The 16,579-nt window shown below is 44.4% G+C and overlaps 1 protein-coding gene and 1 long non-coding RNA gene across 2 annotated transcripts in view; one reads left to right on the forward strand and one right to left on the reverse strand.

The window, feature by feature from the left end:
- ccdc142 (coiled-coil domain containing 142) overlaps nucleotides 1-3,474 on the reverse strand; it is a 165,980-nt gene extending 162,506 nt beyond the window's left edge. The window contains exon 1 of the mRNA XM_067982667.1: nucleotides 3,364-3,474. The gene's annotated coding sequence lies outside the window, so the exon portion shown is untranslated. The remainder of the gene's footprint in view (nucleotides 1-3,363) is intronic.
- A 146-nt stretch (nucleotides 3,475-3,620) lies between these two features.
- Nucleotides 3,621-16,506, forward strand: LOC137324406 (uncharacterized). The gene is made up of 3 exons (XR_010963609.1): nucleotides 3,621-3,718; nucleotides 5,334-5,373; nucleotides 16,352-16,506. It is a non-coding gene; the product is annotated as an uncharacterized lncRNA (long non-coding RNA).
- The last annotated feature ends 73 nt before the right edge of the window (nucleotides 16,507-16,579 follow it).

Raw genomic sequence — 16,579 nt, forward strand, 5'->3', positions numbered from 1 at the left:
ATGTAAATTTGGCACATCACTACACAACCTTAAAATAACCACTTTGTGCTCGTCTCCCTAGTATCAACAAAACTTTTTTATACAGCGAGTGGTTAGGATCTGGAATGCACTGTCTGAGGGGGTGGTGGAGGCAGATTCAATCATGGCCTTCAAAAGATAACTGGATAAGCACTTGAACTGAAAAAATTTGCAGGGATGCGGGGAAAGGGCGGGGGAATGGGACTAGCTGGATTGCTCTTGCATAGAGCCGGCTTGGACTCGATGGGCCGAATGGCCTCCTTCCGTGCTGTAACCTTTCCATGATTCTATGAAAAGAGAAGTGTGAGACAATACCAGTCAAGGGGTCTACACTTGGCTTTTAGTTAAAGACGATTTGGACAACAGGGTGGTATTGAAACTCCTAACAAGGTTACAAAATATGGTAGCTTGATTTGTGCATATCTAAATATTACTTCTAGGTAACACAATTTCCATAGTGGATGATATTTCTAGAAAGTTGAAACAGTACAAAAATTGTATTTAAGCAATACATAATAGAATAGACTCAAAAATGAATTAGCCTCTGTACATACACAACTAGTTAAGAGAAATTGAAATTAAGAGTATATTTTACTGCTATGTAATATATACAGGGCTTGCTAGTTCCCTGCAGTATACAGCGAAATAAAACCCAACATTACCCAAGCTTAAATCGTGTGTTTCTCTTCAATCACTACGACACGGCGACACCGTGTATTTACTCAATGAGCCTATTAAGGGAAGCCCAATAGGTCCCATTTTTAAAAATGATTGTCAGTACTAATGAGTAGCACATGGCAATCTGTAAGCAACATAGGTTAAAAGAGAAGTAACAACAATCAGAAATCTAACACAGGAACAGGAGTAGGCCATTCAGCCCCTCGAGCCTGCTTTGATGTTCAAATAGATCATGGTTGATCTGTACCTCAACTCTGTTTACCCACCATAGCTCCATATCCACTGATACCCTCACCTAACAAAAATCTACGATTTCAGGCTTGAAAGCTCCTATTGTTCCAGCATCCACAGCCTTTTTGGGGAGAGAATTCCAGATTTCTACTGTCCTTTGTATGAATATATCAGAATATATGTACATTGGAAATGCTTTAAATGGCTTTCCCCATAATGAGTCAGATAGCAGGTGAGTACTATAAATGGCCTCAGTACTTCTGGATAAGGGAGCAAGGAAAAGCCACCAACATTCCTGTCCTGATCAATATGCAGTGATTCTTGATGGAAAGTACATACATGTGCAGACAGAAACTGAAGACTGTGATATCCACCCTCTCCCCGATCCCTATCAGGGATGGGGCTTCAGGGGAAAGAGGGAGACTAGGGAATGGGGGCCAGGAGATTGGAGCCCAAACAGGGTCGAGAGGGAAACCAGGGACTTGGACAGGGGGAGAGAGGACTGGGGATTGGGGCGGGTGTAAGGACCATGCAGAGCTGGGAGCATCAGCAATGTGGTGTGTGGGAGGAGTGCAGAGAGAGAAGCAGCCAGTAAAAGGGTGAGTGACACCTGGGAACTCTACCATGGGTAATAGTGAAAGATTGCTTCCACTGGTGGGCAAATGGGGAACAAGGGGACGGAGACCGAGGAGTCTCATTGCACGCGAGGAGCTTTACGACATAATTTTACATCACAATCTCCAAAACATGCTCCACAGAAAAGGAAGTTAAAAAAAACTTACCCTATCATTCTTCAGCGGTCTCCTGTGGCCTCTAAGTCTGCTGTTTAGGCCGCTGTAGAACTGGCAAAACGAGTTCGAGCTTGCACACCGCATGCTCCACCTAGTTATTCATGCATTTTGCAGAGGGTCCTCAAACAGGCGCAGGACCCTTCTTTGATTATTTAAATTGATTCCACGCTTATTTCAGGCAGCAACGAGATACGCCTAAAAACAATGAGGACCAATACGGCGGCAGCCATGCCACTGGCGCAGTTTAGGTGCAGGACCTCACGCCCAGAAATGTATACATTGCGCCTATTTTATGCCCTAAAGACGGGCAAAATGCATTCCAATTTCTACCCCAGTGTGTCCAAATAACTTTTGCTGAATGTGGCCCATGCCGAGTGCCAGGATGTCGCATTAGGCCCACCAAATAAATTGAGTTTGACACATCTAGTCTAGACTAACACTCGTTGCAGTGTATTGGGTGTGTGTTTGAGGTGTAAGTTGGCATGGTGGTGATGGACCTTCTCGAATGACCTAGCGATTGCCTTTGCAACTGACCATAAGAGATAGGAGGAGGAGTAGGTCATTCAGCCTCTCGAGCCTGCTCTGCCATTTAATGGCTGATCTGATTTTTACCTCAACTCCATTTTCCCACCTTTTCCCCATATCCTTTGACTCCCTTGCTGATCAAAAATTTGTCTAACTCAGCCTTGAATGTATTCAATGACTCAGCCTACACAGCTTTTTTGGGGTAAAGAATTCCAAAGATTCACAACCCCCTGGGAGAAGAAATTCCTCCTCATTTCCATCTTAAACAGGTGACCCCTTATTCTGAGACTATGCCCCCTAGTTTTAGATTCCCCCATGAGGGGTAACATCCAGTCAGCATGTACCCTATCGAGTCCCCTCAGAATCTTGTATGTTTCAATAAGATCTCCTCTCATTCTTCTAAACTCCAGTAAGTATAGACCCAACCTGTTCAATATTTCCTCATAAGACAACCCTTCCATACCCGGAATCAACCTGAGTGGCTTGCGAGGCCAATTCAGAGGGTATTAAGCGCCAATTGTGTCGTGTGTAGTCACGTATACGCCAGAGTGGCTGGTTTCCTTCCCTGAAGGGAGTATGATTAGGGAGGAGGGCAACCCCTTGATCGAGTTTGTACAACAATCTGGTAGTTTCCATGGTCGTTTTTCCTGGTGCCAGCCCACGGATTTACCCAAATTCCAATTTCACAACTTGACATCTGTGGGTTGCAAGTCACCCAGAAGAAATACTTGCCAGGACTCGAAAGACCTGATGGTCTTTTCTAACTTCTTTTATTACATAGAATTACTTCGAGTCTACAGCACAGAAACAGGCCATTCGGCCCAACAGGTCAATGCCGGTGTTGATGCTCCACACGAGCCGTCTCCTACCCCTATTAGCATACCCTTCTATTCTAGGCTATAATGTATATTACATACACTGATGATCTGCCACCTCCTTCAGGATCTAAAGGAGCGGGAGTCACGGTTGGTGCCCCGGATACCCGAGGGCTGCCCCGTGCTCCAAATTAGAAGCGTGGGGGGGGGGGGTATGCGTTGCTAGGCGCCCACCCCTCAGGGCCCACATCACGTCCTCGCCAGGTCCCTTTCAATCACGAAGAATTAAAGCAGACATCACTCACCTGTAATATAAAGATAGGCCTTGGGCCCCCACCTCCTCCTTACCCCTCTCGGCCTGTCAGTGACCGGACGCAGCCATCCGTCCGCCCGCCCGCCCCGGTGGTCTCCAGACTCTCGACAAACTGCCAGAACTGCCTCGCGAGACCCGGCGACCGTTGACAGAACGCAATAGGGCGCGCGCGACCCTCCGTACGGCGCAGCAAAGCGCAATCCTATTGGGCGTCGGCCCATAGCAACCCGACTCGCTGCGATTGGAAACCGCCGAGCGGAAAGGAGCAGCTGGCAAACTCCCGGAGGCAGAGAGATGCGGGGCGCAGCACCGACACTGGGGAATCTGTACTATCGGTGGTTTAATAAGTACGGTTGATCATATTTATAGTTCCCGAAGCTGTCTTTACTTATCCAAACAGTTGGAGAAATACGTGCTCCTTTCCGTTGAAACTCACAGCAAGTGGAGTCGTCACCTTCTGCCAGTCATCCAAGCCAGCACTAAATTCACAAACTGCCATGGTGGGCTTTGAACTCACCTTCTCTGGATTATTAGTCCAGTAACATGACCACCACGCTACGGTACACCCGTTGCCCTGATTTTAAAAACTATACTTTTCATGTGTGTTAAACACTTTGTGAGTTTCCGGACAGTGTACTCAAACACTAGACTATCCCAGGTCTATCCCTAATCGAAAACTAATTTGGTAACTTTTATCACTGCAGCCGAATTGCCTTCGGCTATTCAACTAATCTTTGAAGCAAAATCTAAACAGTTCTAAAAAAGGGTTATTAGTCCAAAACGCTAACTTATCTATTCTCTTCATAGATGCTGACTGACCTGGTGCGTATCCAGCATTTTCTGTTTCAGATTTTCAGGAGTTGTAGATTTTGCTGTTTATTTCTAAAAATATGACACCTTACTGATACTGAAGAACACATATATAATTGTAATACAGTTTACCTACCACTTTACAAAACTTGTCTAAAACCTTATTCCTATTTATTTATATTCTAAAATATTTACTATTACTGCTTTACTTCTCAATGGATGTGTAATATTAGCTTAAGTCACAAGTACTTTATTTAATTCTTCTCTCCCCAAAAACTTTCCCTTTCTCACCTATTTCTCCTTATTTCCACGATGGATTTGTTCTAGTTGGTGATTGAATCTCCAATAACCAGCACCTCATCATGTAGTCATCTGCATGGCGGGGTTTTGGTTGACTGCTACAGTGCGAAGGTCAGCATTGCAGCGCCTCATAAACACTCGCTTCTGGCACTGGCGCATGTGATTAGTCCCCACTCAATGGCAAAAAAAGGCCTCGTCTCAAATAACATTAGCTGTAAATTTTTATTGCAATATATTTAAAAAGGTTAAAAAAACTGTCTTGCTGCATACACTTCACAGTAGTTGTTTGTCAACTTTTTACCAGGTTGGAGACTAGTGAAAACTACAGCTTCTATGATGCAACTTTTTCTCACACATAACCCCACCAACTCTTCATAGAAGCTAGAACTCTCCGGTCCTTCACTGCTTGGTTGTCATGTTACACTCCGGGCATACTCATTTCACAGCAGCAGGGTAAAAACGACAACACATTATGTATTTTCTCAGGTATAAAATTTGTATACTGCAGCTGGAAATCAGCAGTATCCAGGACCAGGTAAGATTTCGAACACCAGCCCATGACTCCAAAAAAGCAAATCTATGATACTATGGTGTGAGGGAAGTGTCTTGCAGGTATTTCTAACATTTAATAATGAATTTTATGAATAAGTTTAGTGATTTTTTTTTCCTGAATTGTGTAATTTATGTTCCAAATGTTATTTTTACCTGAATGAAAAAGGTAGTTGAAAACCATGTGAAGAAATTATTTGAGTGACTTGATTTGTACTTGCTACTCACGTGCAATCCTATAAGTGAGGAAAAAAACCATCTTCTTTCTAAAACTGTATTTTTGTTACCTTTTTCCCCTTCTAGGTTTCCAGACAACATACACAAAAGCAATATGATCCAACCAGTAAGTTATAGCTTTGAAAAAGAAATTAAGAGATTTGATTGCTTGGTTTTCTACTGTTATTTGTTCCTTTATTGGTACATTTTTTTTTTGCTTTTAATTATTTCACATCCTGTCAATTGGGCACTCAAATGGCTCAAGCATTTACTTGCCTATTAAGTTTCCAACCACAATTATGTGCCCTATGGATATATAAAACCTGGATTTGTGACAATTTTGAGGTTTGGTGTCTGAGGCTACACTTTCAGATGTCACTTGACAGACGTATGCTAGATGCAAAACTTTTATCAGAAAATATATATCTATATAATTAAATCAACTATAATTCACTCAATGAACTTACCATGATTATCTCATACGTAGTGATCTTTCCTATGAGGCCATCATTGCACCAGAATAGCATCCTGGCCATTGTGACACCTGCCATCCAAACAGGAACAAGAAACTGAATAAACCTGCTCCCACCAGCTCCACAATAAATAATAAAAATGAAGATGTAAAGGGAATAACAATTGACCCTTTCTGAAGTTTAGATGAATTCTCCATTTTATCTCGTATATATTTGTAATAAAAAGTAATTACTCAAATCCCTGGTGGTTTGTAGTGCTGCAGAATAAAACCCTAGAGACCATGAGATCCTTGGTTTAATTCTTTGGTTTGTGCTGAGTTAGCCAATCTCAACTAGATCAATAGTCGGACGACAATTGGCCTCAGTGTCTCTGGACTACAAGGGAAGGGGGGGGGGGTATCAATCAGGGTTCTTGCCCAAGTGCTATCCATTGATTGTTGTTGGAGAAATGCGCATGTGTGGACAGTAGATAATAACTGAGACTGTAATGATGCTCTCCAAAGTAAATGGCTTGCTGACATTCAATATCTAGGCTCACACATGATGAATGGCTACTTTGACAAGGTAACAAAGGATGGCTGGCATGCGTAGAGCTGAATCCCAGCACTTGACTGGAGAAAATTTGGGAAGGGGGAAAAGATGAAATCAGTTACTCAAAAGCATTACCTAAAAAATTAAGAATGCTTACTGTTACAAGGTAGCTTAGCATTTCAGTTTTAATTATCCCATTCAGCTGAATTCTGGCTAATCACAAGGTCGGTGAAAGCAACGATTGGCTATTGTGTTGCATAAGTTGCCTTCCCTTTTGACACTCTTGTTTACAGTGGTACTGAAGCTGAAGACAGTTCTCAAATTTGTATGTTGAACCTTAAGGCTAAAATTGACGGCACAAATAGAAGTAAATGGGTATGATCTAATTGCCGTTACGGAGATATGGCTGCAGGGTGACCAAGGCTGGGAACTGAATATTCAAGGATATTTGACATTTAGGAAGGACAGGCAAAAAGGAAAAGGAGGTGGAGTAGAGCTTTTAATAAAGGATGAGCTCAGTACAATAGTGAGAAAGGATCTCGGCACAGTTTGAATCGGTTTGACTGGAGCTAAGAAACAGCAAGGGGCAGAAAACATTGGTGGGAGTTGTTTATAGGCCACCAAACAGTTGTGGTAATGTAGGGCATGGTATAAAGCAGGAAATTAGATGTGCATGTAACAAGGGTTATACAGTAATCATGGGGGACTTTAATTTACATATAGATTGGGCAAACCAAATTAGCACGAATACTGTGCAGGACGAATTTCTGGAATGTATACAAGATGGTTTTCGAGATCAGTATGTTGAGGAAACAATTAGGGAACAGGCTGTTTTAGATCTAGTATTGTGCAATGAGAAAGGGTTAATTAATAAATTTGTTGTAAAGGAGCCCTTAGGGAAGAGTGACCATAACATGATAGAATTCTTCATTAAGTTTGAAAGTGATGTAGTTCAATCCGAAACTAGGGTCTCAAATCTAAACAAAGGAATCTACGAAGGTATGAGGCGCAAGTTGGCTATGGTTGATTGGGGAACTGCATTAAAAGGTATGACGGTAGACAGGCAATGGCTAGCATTTAAAGAATTAATACATAACTTGCAACAAATATATATTCCTTTAAGGCACAAAAACCCAACAGGAAAAGTGGTCCAACCGTGGCTAATGAGAAATTAAAGATAGTATTAAATCAAAGGAAGAGGCATGTAAAGTTACCAGAAAAAGCAGTAAGCCTGAGGATTGGAAGCATTTTAGAATTCAGCAAAGGAGGACCAAGAAATTGATAAGGAAAGGGAAAAGAGAATATGAGAGTAAACTAGCGAGAAACATAAAAAAAACAGACTATGAAAGCTTCTATAGGTATGTAAAACGGAAAAGACTGGCGAAGGCAAATGTGGGTCCCTTACAGACAGTAACAGTAGAATTTATAATGGGGAATAAGGAAATGGCAGAGAAATTAAACAAATACTTTATGTCTATCTTCACGAAGAAGACACAAAAAACCTCCCAGAAATACTAGAGAACAATGAAGAACTGAAAGAAATTAGTATTAGTTAAAAAAAATAGTACTAGAGAAATTAATGGGACTGAAAGTCAATAAATCCCAAGGATCTGATGATCGACATCCCAGGGTTTTGAAAGAGGTGGCTATAGAGATAGTGGATGCATTGGTTGTCATCTTCCAAATTCTATAGTTTCTGGAACGGTTCCTGCAGATTGGAGGGTAGCAAATGTAACCCCACTATTTTAGAAAGGAGGGAGAGAGAAAACAGGGAACTACAGATCTGTTAGCTTGACATCAGTAGTAGGGAAAATGCTAGAATCCATTATAATGGATGTGATAACAGGACACTTAGAAAATAATAATAGGATTTGGCAGAGTCAACATGGATTTATGAAGGGGAAATCATGTTTGACAAACTTATTGGAGTTCTTTGAGGATGTGACAAGTAGAATAGATAAGGGGGAACCAGTGGATGTGGTGTATTTGGATTTTCAGAAGGCTTTCGATAAGGTCCCACACAGAAGGTTGGTGAACAAAGTTAGAGCACATGGAATTGGGGGTAATATACTGGCATGGATTGAGAATTGGTTAACAGACAGAAAACAGAGAGTAGGAATAAATGGGTCTTTCTCAGGTTGGCAGACTGTGACTAGTGGGGTACGGCAGGGATCGGTGTTTGGGCTCCAGCTATTCACAATCTATATCAATGATTTGGATGAGGAGACCAAATGTAATATTTCCAAGTTTGCTGATGACACAAAATTAGGTGGGAATGTGAGTTGTGAGGAGGATGCAAAGAGGCTTCAAGGGGATACAGAAAGGCTAAGTGAGTGGGCAAGAACATGGCAGATGGAATATAATGTGGAAAAATATGAAGTTATCCACTTTGGTAGGAAGAAAAGAAATGCAGAGTATTTTTTAAATGGTGAGGGATTGGGAAATGTTGATGTTCAAAGGGATCTGGGTGTCCTTGCACATGAGTCACCGAAAGCTGACATGCAGGTGCAGCAAGCAATTAGGAAGACAAATGGTATGTTGGTCTTTATTACAAGAGGATTTGAGTACAGGAGTAAAGATGTCTTACTGCAATTATATAGGGCCTTGGTGAGACTGCACCTGAAGTATTGTGACCAATTTTGGTCTCCTGACCTAAGAAAGGATAGACGTGCCATGGAGGGAGTGCAACAAAGGTTCACCAGACTGATTCCTGGGGTGGCGGGATTGTCGTATGAGGAGAGATTGAATAGACCAGGCCTATATTCTCTAGAGTTTAGAAGAGAGGTGATCTCATTGAAACATTCAAATCCCGCCATGGCAGCTGGTGAATTTAAATTCAATTAATTAATTAAATTCAATTAATTAAATAAAAAAATAAAAATCTGGAATTAAAATACTAGTATCAGTAATGATGGCCATGAAACTACCGGATTGTTGTAAAAACCCATCTGGTTCACTAATGTCCTTTAGGGAAGGAAATCTGCCGCCCTGACCCGGTCTGGCCTAAATGTGACTCCAGACCCACAGCAATGTGGTTGATTCTTAATTGCCCTCTGAAATGGCATAGCAAGCCACTCAGTTGTAAAATCTCGCTACGAAAAGTCATAATAAGAATAAAACCGGACGGACCACCCGGCATCGGACCACTAGGCACCGGACACGACAACGGCAAAACACCAAGCCCAGTCGACCCTGCAAGATCCTCCTTACTAACATCTGGGGACTTGTGCCAAAATTGGGAGAGCTGTCCCACAGACTAGTCAAGCAACAGCCTGACATAGCCATACTCACAGAATCATATCTTTCAGCCAACGTCCCAGACTCTTCCATCACCATCCCTGGGTATGTCCTGTCCCACCGGCAGGACAGACCCACCAGAGGTGGCGGTACAGTGATATACAGCCAGGAGGGAGTGGCCCTGGGAGTCCTCAACATTGACTCTGGACCCCATGAAATCTCATGGCATCAGGTCAAACATGGGCAAGGAAACCTCCTGCTGATTACCACCTACCGTCCTCCCTCAGCTGATGAATCAGTCCTCCTCCATGTTGAACACCACTTGGAGGAAGCTCTGAGGGTAGCAAGGGCACAAAATGTACTCTGGGTGGGGGACTTCAATGTCCATCACCAAGAGTGGCTCGGTAGCACCACTACTGACCGAGCTGGCCGAGTCCTGAAGGACATAGCTGCTAGACTGGGCCTGCGGCAGGTGGTGAGCGAACCAACACGAGGGAAAAACTTACTTGACCTCGTCCTCACCAATCCACCTGTCGCAAATGCATCTGTCCATGACAGTATTGGTAGGAGTGACCACCGCACAGTCTTCGTGGAGATGAAATCCCGTCTTCGCACTGAGGACACCATCCAACGTGTTGTGTGGCACTACCACCGTGCTAAATGGGATAGATTCAGAACAGATCGAGCAGCTCAAAACTGGGCATCCATGAGGCGCTGTGGGCCATCAGCAGCAGCAGAATTGTATTCCAGCATAATCTGTAACCTCATGGCCCGGCATATTCCTCACTCTACCATTACCAACAAGCCAGGGGATCAACCCTGGTTCAATGAGGAGTGTAGAAGAGCATGCCAGGAGCAGCACCAGGCGTACCTAAAAATGAGGTGCCAACCTGGTGAAGCTACAACTCAGGACTACATGCATGCTAAACAGCGGAAGCAACATGCTATAGACAGAGCTAAGCGATTCCACAACCAACGGATCAGATCAAAGCTCTGCAGTCCTGCCACATCCAGTCGTGAATGGTGGTGGACAATTAAACAACTAACGGGAGGAGGAGGCTCTGCAAACATCCCCATTCTCAATGATGGCGGAGTCCAGCACGTGAGTGCAAAAGACAAGGCTGAAGCGTTTGCAACCATCTTCAGCCAGAAGTGCCGAGTGGATGATCCATCTCAGCCTCCTCCCGATATCCCCACCATCACGGAAGCCAGTCTTCGGCCAATTCGATTCACTCCACGTGATATCAAGAAACGGCTAAGAGCACTGGATACAGCAAAGGCTATGGGCCCTGACAACATCCCAGCTGTAGTGCTGAAGACTTGTGCTCCAGAACGAGCTGCGCCTCTAGCCAAGCTGTTCCAGTACAGCTACAACACTGGCATCCACCCGACAATGTGGAAAATTGCCCAGGTATGTCCTGTCCACAAAAAGCAGGACAAATCCAATCCGGCCAATTACCGCCCCATCAGTCTCCTCTCAATCATCAGCAAAGTGATGGAAGGTGTCGTCGACAGTGCTATCAAGCGGCACTTACTCACCAATAACCTGCTCACCGATGCTCAGTTTGGGTTCCACCAGGACCACTCGGCTCCAGACCTCATTGCAGCCTTGGTCCAAACATGGACAAAAGAGCTGAATTCCAGAGGTGAGGTGAGAGTGACTGCCCTTGACATCAAGGCAGCATTTGACCGAGTGTGGCACCAAGGAGCCCTAGTAAAATTGAAGTCAATGGGAATCAGGGGGAAAACTCTCCAGTGGCTGGAGTCATACCTAGCACAAAGGAAGATGGTAGTGGTTGTTGGAGGCCAATCATCTCAGCCCCAGGGCATTGCTGCAGGAGTTCCTCAGGGCAGTGTCCTAGGCCCAACCATCTTCAGCTGCTTCATCAATGACCTTCCCTCCATCATAAGGTCAGAAATGGGGATGTTCGCTGATGACTGCACAGTGTTCAGTTCCATTCGCAACCCCTCAGATAATGAAGCAGTCCAAGCCTGCATGCAGCAAGACCTGGACAACATCCAGGCTTGGGCTCATAAGTGGCAAGTAACATTCGCGCCAGATAAGTGCCAGGCAATGACCATCTCCAACAAGAGAGAGTCTAACCACCTCCCCTTGACATTCAACGGCATTACCATCGCCGAATCCCCCACCATCAACATCCTGGGGGTCACCATTGACCAGAAACTTAACTGGACCAGCCATATAAATACTGTGGCTACGAGAGCAGGTCAGAGGCTGGGTATTCTGCGGCGAGTGACTCACCTCCTGACTCCCCAAAGCCTTTCCACCATCTACAAGGCACAAGTCAGGAGTGTGATGGAATACTCTCCACTTGCCTGGATGAGTGCAGCTCCAACAACACTCAAGAAGCTCGACACCATCCAAGATAAAGCAGCCCGCTTGATTGGCACCCCATCCACCACCCTAAACATTCACTCCCTTCACCACCGGCGCACTGTGGCTGCAGTGTGCACCATCCACAGATGCACTGCAGCAACTCGCCAAGGCTTCTTCGACAGCACCTCCCAAACCCACGACCTCTACCACCTAGAAGGACAAGGACAAGGGCAGCAGGCGCATGGGAACAACACCACCTGCACGTTCCCCTCCAAGTCACACACCATCCCGACTTGGAAATATATCGCCGTTCCTTCATTGTCGCTGGATCAAAATCCTGGAACTCCCTTCCTAACAGCACTGTGGGAGAACCATCACCACACGGACTGCAGCGGTTCAAGAAGGCGGCTCACCACCACCTTCTCGAGGGTAATTAGGGATGGGCAATAAATGCCGGCCTTGCCAGCGACGCCCACATCCCGTGAACGAATAAAAAAAAACATACAAAATTCTTAAAGGGTTTGACAGGGTAGATGCAGAGAGGATGCTTCCTCTGGCTGGGGAGTCTAGAACCAGGGGTCACAGTCTCAGAATATGGGATAGGCCATTTAGGACTGAGATGAGGAGAAATTTCTTCACGCTGAGGGTGGTGAATCTTTGGAATTCTCTACCCCAGAGGGCTGTGGAGGCTCAGTCACTGAGTATCCAACTCACACACCATCCCGACTTGGAAATATATCGCCATTCCTTCATCATCGCAGGGTCAAAATCCTGAAACTCCCTTCCTAACAGCACTGTGGGAGAACCTTCACTACATGGACTGCAGCGGTTCAAGACGTCGGCTCACCACCACCTTCTCAAGGGCAATTAGGGATGGGCAATAAATGCTGGCCTCGCCAGCGACGCCCACATCCCATGAACGAATAATAAAAAAAATATTCAAAACAGAGATTGATAGATTTCTGAATATTAAAGGCATCAAGGAATATGCGGATAGTGCAGGAAAAAGGCATTGAGGTAAATGATTAGCCTAATTCTTGTTGAATGGCGGAGCAAGCTCGAGGGGCCCGATGGCCTACTCCTGCTCCTATTTCTTATGTTCTAAATGGCAAACTGGAGCCAAACTCATAGGTTGATTTCCTGGTCACGACCATAACATTCAATTTATTCTAATAAAAAAGTGATTAAAAATACTACTGTATATTATAATGCAAAGAAGATATGCAGTATTTAAATCTTCCAGTCTTTAGATGCAAGGCACAATGGGGACAATTTTTCTCTTCCCAATACCTAGTGTGCCAGTTATTGAGGGATTCGGATCCAGAAAAAGGCACGGACCCATAATGCTGGATCTTCACCCTATTTGCGCATGAAGCATATTTCCATAGGTTTGGTAGAGGGACCTCCACCTGAAATAAACGGAAATTCTATTATATTTAACCAACATGGGAGCACTGGTCCGACGCCTTGTACCTTTTTCCACCTTTAACACGGTGTCTGGGGCAACTGAAATTAATGCCCAATCTAAGGAGGCATCTATGGTTGCTAGATGCTGAACAATTTAGGTACTAAGTCAATTTAGGGGGCCAAAAAGGTTGTTTTCGTAGCTTAAAGGCAATTTCTAGTTCATTTGGATGTGTATATATATATATATAAAATCTTTCCAGGCACTCGTGAACCTTTATGCCAGTTATTGTCTATGGCACCATTGCCATCAGCCAGTTTCCCAATGTGAATCCTGCTATGTAAAATGCTGAAAGAAGGACCACCACTCAATGGATGTCAGGTGCATGATAGGTGCTCTCTATAGGTGCCAATACTTGCACTCCTGTATCTACAGACATACCACTAGTGCATGTGAATGCTCTCTTGAGGTAGGTTGACAGCAAACGCAATGTCACAGACACCTGTGAAGCTTCTTCCATCACAGGTCATATTTTTTACATACTGCATGAAAGAAGATATGCCTGCATGAACGTCAGCCAGCCAAGTCTGATTGGTCACACTGGCCAAAATGCCACCAAATATATTTGCAGGCATTGTGGCACTTATCTGGCAATGGCTGTGAGGAACGATCTTTACAGGGTCTGAATTTGCAGAGCTGTGCCAGCTATTGTGAGAATACCTGCTGTTACACGCCACAAGGTTGGTACAGCCAGTGACAGAACCAGTCAACTACAGCCTCAGCCTGCACACAGGACTCCCTTTCTACCTCTCGCTTCTTAATCCCATCCTTTATGCTGCATCTCGTCTGTCTTTTGTGCCTTCTACGATCCTTGTCCTCCTCCAGAAACGATAAATAGGTACATTTATGCTTGAAGTTCAGAGAGGAAGTGAAAAAAGAAATGAGGGACAAAGAGAGAGTATGAGAATAGACTGGTGGCCAATATGAAAGGGAATCCAAAAGTCTTCTACAGGCATGTAAACAATAATCGGGAAGTAAGAGGAAGGGTGGGGCTGATTATGGACCATAAAGGAGATCTACTCATGGAGGCAGAGGGGATGGCTGAGGTACTAAATGAGTACTTTGCATCTGTCTTTACCAAGGAAGAAGCTGCTGCCACAGTTTCAGCAAAGGAAGATATAGTTGAGATACTGGATGGGCTAAAAATTGATAGAGGTACTTGAAAGGCTAGCTGTACTTAAAGTAGATAAGTCACCCGGTCCAGATGGGCTGCATCCTAGGTTGCTGAGGGAAGTAAGGGTGGACATTGCGGAGGTACTGGCCATAATCTTCCAAACATCCGTAGATACAGGGGTGATGCCAGAGGACTGGAGAATTGCAAATGTTACACCCTTGTTCAAAAAAGGGTGTAAGGATAAACACAGCAACTATAGGCCAGTCAGTTTAACCTCAGTGGTGGGGAAACTTTTAGAAACAATAATCTGGGACAGAATTAACAGTCACTTAGATCAGGATGGATTGATTAGGGAAAGCCAGCACGGATTTGTTAAAGGCAAATCGTGTTTAACTAGCCTGATAAGTTTTTTTTGATGGGATAACAGAGGGCAATGCAGTTGATGTGGTGTCGTGGACTTTCAAAAAACGTTTGATAAAGTGCCGCACGGTAGGCTTATTAAGATTGCGGCCCATGGAATAAAGGGGGCAGTAGCAACATGGATACCGAATTGGCTAAGGGACAGGAAACAGTAGTGAACGGTTGTTTTTCCAGACTGGAGGGAGATGTACAGTGGTGTTCCCTAGGGGTCAGTGCTGGGACCACTGCTTTTTTTGATATATATTAATGACTTGGACTTGGGTGTACAAGGCACAATTTCAAAATTTGCAGATGACACAAAACTTGAAAGGGTAGTACACGAAGAGAATAGTGGTAGACTTCAAGAGGATATGGACAGGCTGGTGGCATGGGCGGACACGTGGCAAATGAAATTTAACACATAAAAATGAGAAGTGATACATTTTGGTGGGAGGAACGAGGAGAGGCAATATAAACTAGAGGGGTACAGGAATAGAGAGCTGGGGGTATATGTGCACAAATCCTTGAAGGTGGCAGGGCAGAAAGTGGTTAAAAAAGCATACAGGGTCCTGGACTTTATAAATGGAGGCAGAGTACAAAAGCAAGGAAGTCACGATGATCCTTTATAACACACTGGTTCAGCCACAACTGGAGTATTGTGTCTAGTTCTGAGGACCACACTTCAGGAAAGATGTGACGGCCTTAGGAAGGGTGCAGAAGAGATTTACTAGAATGATTCAAGGAAAGAGGGGCTTTAGTTACATGGATAGACTGGAGAAGCTGGGGTTGTTCTACTGGGAACAGAGATGGTTGCAAGGAGATTTGATAGAGGTATTCAAAATCATGAAGGATCTAGACAGAGTGGTTAGAGAAACTGTTCCCATTGGCAGACAAGTCAAGGACCAGAGGATATAGATTTAAGGTGATTGGCAAAAGAACCAAAAGGTGAGATGAGGAAAAAATTATATATCACACACACTAACCACTGAGGGGGTGGTGGAGGTGGATTCAAACATGGCCTTCAAAAGGGAACTGGATAAGTACTTGAAAGGTAAAAATTTGCAGGGAGACAGGGAAAGGGCAGGGGAGTGGGACTAGCTGGATTGCTCTTGCATTGAGCCGGCATGGACTCGATGGGCCAAATGGCCTCCTTCCGTGCTGTAACCTTTATGATTCTAAGAGAGAACTCTCCAATAACTAGAACTGTACGTAATTCACTTTGATTTGGACACTTTTCTGGGCCCAGCTCAAAGAGGTTGGACATCCCCGTGCACCACCATAGATTAACAGTATTAATGACTATGCCTTATGATCTCAGTAATGCAGTCAGACAGAAACTGTATGTTGTCCCACAGGAAAGGAGGGAAAATGGGAGGAACAAGTCATCCAATCATAGAATGACAGAAGTCTAGAAGCAGTTAACTTGCCAGTCTTGGCTGATGGTGTATGAGGGACTATGGAATGGGGGAGGGAGAGAAAAAAAAAGTGGTTTTGCATGACAATTGACATTATGTAACTGGTTTTAAAAATACATTGTTGATTTGACAGGTACATTGGTGAGGACGAGGTCAAGTAGGTTTCTCCCCCCCCTCATGTTGGTTCGGCTCACCACCTGCCGCAGGCCCAGTCTGGCAGCTATGTCCTTCAGGATTCGGCCAGAGCAGTCAGTAGTGGTGCTACCGAGCCACTCTTGGTGATTGACATTGTGGGATCTTGCTGTACGTAAGATGGTTTTTGCATCTGCCTACATAATAAATTCATTGTCTGAAGCACTGA

This window comes from Heptranchias perlo, chromosome 1, assembly GCF_035084215.1.
Source record: "Heptranchias perlo isolate sHepPer1 chromosome 1, sHepPer1.hap1, whole genome shotgun sequence".
NCBI lineage: Eukaryota > Metazoa > Chordata > Chondrichthyes > Hexanchiformes > Hexanchidae > Heptranchias > Heptranchias perlo.